Raw genomic sequence first — 5392 nt, forward strand, 5'->3', positions numbered from 1 at the left:
GAGAAAGGTGGGGAAGTACTCTTCTTTTCAGATCTGGTCACCATACACGGCCAAAGCCATTTCAAGCAAAGTTTCTATTCTGAATGGTGGTCTCACAACATGACAATACTGAGAGTATCTTTTACTCTTAATATATATATATATAATTTGAAGTGAGTAAATTAAATTGTGAAATAACACAAAAAATCAAATAAAATTTACTTGCACACGCCGGGATTCGAACGTGCAACCTTCAGTTTGCTAGTCGAGAACTTTACCCCTCAACCGCGCAGACCGTAATTTCCTTCACACATTAAAATAACAAGACAAGTGAAGTAAGGAATTCCAACCGCCTGAAAGAATATAATGAACGTAAACCTAAATATCCTGTTTTCCGTTTTAACGATACAATATAAAAAAAACATCTACCTTCGCACGTGGAAACCTTTTACGGTTCGCTTTTTGCGAGCTTAAAGCCACCGTATTGGAAAAAGATGTAAAAGTCTCGCGTAAAATGTGTTATAAACCTTGGGTTACTAAACATATTTTAGGAACGGGCATGTTTAGGTTTACGGGACAATTTTTTTTATAGTTCTATTTCAGCATCAAGCCGGAGAATTGTTGTTGTTGTAAGGTGCGGGTAAGTGAAAAATGAAGGTTTGGACACCCTTGCCAATAATAATAATAATAATAATAATAAATTCTTTATTCCAGGATGTGGGGAGGTTAGTGCAATCCCACACATCCCATAGAGGATATAAGTACATATAGTATTTACATATAGTAAAATAAATAAAAATAAAAAGATTAAAAATTAAATTAAACATGAAATTAAACCAGAGAAGCACGGGAATCCATCGGATCTAAGATTGTGGGAGCAAGTATCTTTCTCCAATGGTCTTCAATGCTCGATCCTGAAGTCAGACGGGATTCTATCATAAGAGTGTTTCTGGAATGGTTTATCCTTCCCCTCAGTCCTGCAATCCTGGTTCTTAACAGAGCTGCAAATCCTGGAACTCGCCCTTCTGTAAACATCGAGGAGGCACTGCAGTGCCTGGGGAGTCCGAACATCAATCTGTAAGCGTTGTTATATTGCACCCGAAGCCTTTCCATTGTTCTTTTCTTGAAATTAGCCCAGAGCTCGCATGTGTACAGGGTGGTGCAAAAGGCTAAGAAGAGCGTCCTTTTCACTCGTGGACTACAGAGCCCAAATCTTCTACTGAGCATGTTACATTTAATACTCAGTACACGCCTCTGCCTGTCAATATCTTCATCATCCGTTAACTTGTTGTTGATGACATGTCCTAGATATTTTGTGGTTTCTACTGTTTTCAGAATCTCACCATTCAAAAAGACGGGGGGAATGTTTTTTGGGCCTTCCCCGTGTTTTATGACCAACAGTGCTGTTTTTTTCGCATTATAGATCATGTTGGTTTCGTGAGCAAATTCTTCACAGATTTTCAGGAGAATTCTCAATCCCCGTATTGACGGTGCCATCAGAACCATGTCATCTGCGTAGCTCATATTATTAACACATAGACCTCCAATGTGGCAGCCCACTCCAGCATTGTTTAATCTGTGGGTTAATTCGTCCATGTATAGATTAAACAGTACTGGGGACATACATCCTCCCTGTCTGACCCCGCTTTTCAAGAAATAGGGTTCTGAGAATCCGTCTTTCCACTTTACAAGGTTTTCTTGCTGACGGTGCCATGATTCGAGAATTTTTACCACTTTCCATGGTATCCCTCTTTCCTTTAGTTTTTTCCATAATAAGGGGTGGGAAACTCTGTCGAATGCCTTACTAAGGTCCAGAAAGCATGCATAAGTTGTTGTTTTCTTCTTCCTGTAGTATTCTAACGTTCTTTTTACGCAAAATATAGCTGAGTCAGTAGAGCATTCTCTCTTGAAACCCATCTGATTATCTTTCGTTGTCATATGGTATCCGACTTGATCTAAGAGAACTCGTTCAAATATTCTAGCGATGGCCGTGGCGATGGATATCGGTCTGTAGTTTTCCTGTAAAGTTATGTCTGCCAGTTTGGATTTTATTATCGGTATAATAATTGTCTTTGTCATGTCTTTGGGTAGATAGCCACTCTTTATGATGTCGGTGAACAGTGTTGCCAGAAGTCCCAATAATCTTACGTCATTCCCTGACTTAACAAAGCTACAATTTTAGTGAAACCTGGTCGGGCTTAGGTATAAAAAATAAAAGTGGTGTTTCCGAAGCCATTGTTTTACTTTAAACTAAAAACAATATGCTAAACCGATTATTCTCAATCTAAGGCAGTACTTCCTAAAGACTCGCAATTTTCTACAAGGGCCTGAATCAATGAATTTCCTATACCGTTATACCCGGCACCGCCAAACACGTCAGTCAGTCAAAGGTTTTGGCACAAAAAAAAATCTTGGCTCGCAACCGGAATGCGCTAACGAAGCGGCACAGCACCTACAGGTATCTGAATTTCTTTAAACCTTGAATGAACGTGTTCAGGTTTTTGTGAATTCATCCGTTTGAATCAATTTATATCATAGACCCTCTTCAACCGAAGATGTGACACCGAGCTTTGAAATGGGAACGGCAAAATACTTGCAATTATTTTGGTCCCGTTTTATCTTTTACAGTAGTCACACACACGCAATCTGTAAAAAAACGACTCAATAGTAGGTTATGTATTAATGATCCGTAGATAACCACTTTAGCTATGTTTCACTGAACTCATCAAGCAATATTACAACCCACAGATTAGCAACTGACATTTCAAAGGTACAGAAAACCACCATGTCGACGTAGACAATTACACCCACAATCTCCTGATTCAACGCGAAGTGCACAATTCACAAAACTACGTAGGCAGTGAAATAACAATTGAAAAAATATTAAAATAAAGTTTTTCGAAATTACCAAAGTACTGCAACTTATTTAATGATATGTTTTTATTTGTTCATATGAAGCATGTAATTTGTTATGTGATATTATAATTTAAAATAAAACAATGACTCAGCAAACACAACTTTTATAGTTTACACTTAATGCTGACCGGGTTTTGCTTCTAGCTTCTAATAGCTTCTTCTACAAATGGAATAGGGATCGAACTGCATAACTTCGAGGCACTAGAGTTACGGAAAGCCAAACACGTCAATAGCAAAGTCATCAACAAGCAAATCAACCTAAATTAAATTCCAATACTTAGGTTGTTGACAAAGATCCTAATTGACCTAAAGACCTATTGACAAAGAGCACTATCTTCCCAATCCTCTACCTCTTCCTACTACTCTCCACTGGAGCTCAGACCAATTTTTGAAACCCTATGTGAAAGCGTAATATATTGGTAACTCATGTTAAATTTGAAGATTTTAGATTATAGTGGAGTATTGTACAGCCATAAATAGGCGTAACCCGATCAGCATCAAGTATAAAAAATAAAAGTAGTGTTTACTGAGATATTGTTTTTTTTATTTTTTTTATTTAAAGGATATATTTTTATTAATGAAATGTAAAATGTTTCTGTCAGCCAATTCTTAATCTGGAAATGGTTTTCTCCTTGTTTGCCTCCCCCAAAAAGCAGCGGCACCCCCATTCCCCTGAATAAACTACATTTATTAAATTTCCACCACAATCTTGTATTGCTTTTATTTTGATTTCTATCTGAAAAACCCACCTATCAGATACACGAAGCAAGAAACAATATATTCCCTGGAAACGTTGATCCAATACATCTACAGACAACATTCTGATAGCCGCGGAGAGAAAAAAGGTGAATCCAGCTTTTTTGTTTATATGAGTACCGCATAAGAATCCTATCTGCTCCGTCTGGAGCCAGTGAGACTACGACATCACCAATTGGGGTATGTTGTGAGGTTGAAGGCAGTGGGTAGACGAAATAGCTAACTTTTCAGATCTGGTCACCAAAGACGGCTAAAGCCATTTCAAGCAACGTTTCAATTCTGAATGGTGGTCTTACACCAGGGTGATACTGAGAGTATCTTTCACTATGGAACGTACTGCAAGTGTACCATATATTATTTTCAATTAATAAATTGCGAAATAACACAAATTAATCAAATAAATTTTACTTGCGCATGTCAGAATTTGAACCCGCGACCTTCGACTTGCTAGTCGAGAGCCTTATCCCTCGACCAAGGAGGCTGTGGCCAGCTGCAAATTAAACGCGTCCGTAACGCGTTCATTCATTTATTTTTAAGCCTGTGACAGCCCACACCTATACTCCCATGGCTTGGCCTATTGCAGCACATCGTTCGCCCCCCACCATACAGAGAGTATAACGCAAGTGTGTCAGTCCCATTATGGTGAACGTAAATTATTTGATAATACGTTTTTTGGTTTAAGTTAATCTGTAGAATATGTAATGTGGCGACCTTGTGATTGGTTCAATCTTCCCATGAATATAATCATAAACATTGCGGCGTATTTAAGAAGGGATCGAATAATAAACGGAAAATTTTCTTAAAAGTAGTTGAATATTTCACTAAACAATGGAAAACGATTGATGATTTTTTTTTCTGTTTGAATTTCGATTTTAACGAATGTATTTTCTCTTTAAAAAGATATTTCTTTCAAGAGCTATGGAATTAAAGTAGGACGAATTGAAAACATCAATGATTGTTTTAAAACCTGTTTATAAGTGTATATATTCAATGGTGCGATGCTGAATGTAATTTATTTTTAATGTTATATTACCTTTTTATTTTATACAGATCTGATTATCAAAAATAACAATAAAACAACAAATTTAACACTAAACAGGATTTTAGAGTTTTGTAATGCTCAAACACATATTTAAGATTTTTTTGTGCGTAGAAATTGAAACTTTGGACGCAAATCAGTAAGTTAAAGACGTTTGATAAATGGTAAAGATTACCCTAATTTATCTTTGCCATTTATCAAATGATCATACCATCCATCTTAAAATTTGGAAACGTTTTATTAATATCAAGAGAAATCCCCTTTGATCACAATATCATCCATAAAACCTAAATTATTTTGGAAAAGCCCAAAGTAAACGCGTCCCCGTGCTATTTCCTTTTCTCAGCTTCCCAACCTTTAACCCAAGTAACGCCAAGAAATAAGAACGCCTTCTCCATTTCTATCCACAAATCGTTTCTTTAGCCTAATCTGTTTATTTTACGGCTATTTAACTTGCAATTTAAGATCGTAACGAATATCTTTGAATGAACCATTTCACGAATGGGTTTCTTTAACACAAAATTGGTTAAAAAAACGAATAAAGTCAAATAATCTAAACTCATAACGAAAAGCTAATAGGATCTCTGTCCAATATTCTTTTTAAGAATCTTCTCAACATTCAGATCAAGAAACGTCGGGAAATAACAGCGATTATGAAAATCAGGGGTGTCTATATCCCAAATGGTTTCTGAGAGCCGAATC

The sequence above is a fragment of the Hesperophylax consimilis genome, chromosome 30 (genome assembly GCF_061612785.1).
Source record: "Hesperophylax consimilis isolate HC1 chromosome 30, BYU_Hcon_1.0, whole genome shotgun sequence".
NCBI lineage: Eukaryota > Metazoa > Arthropoda > Insecta > Trichoptera > Limnephilidae > Hesperophylax > Hesperophylax consimilis.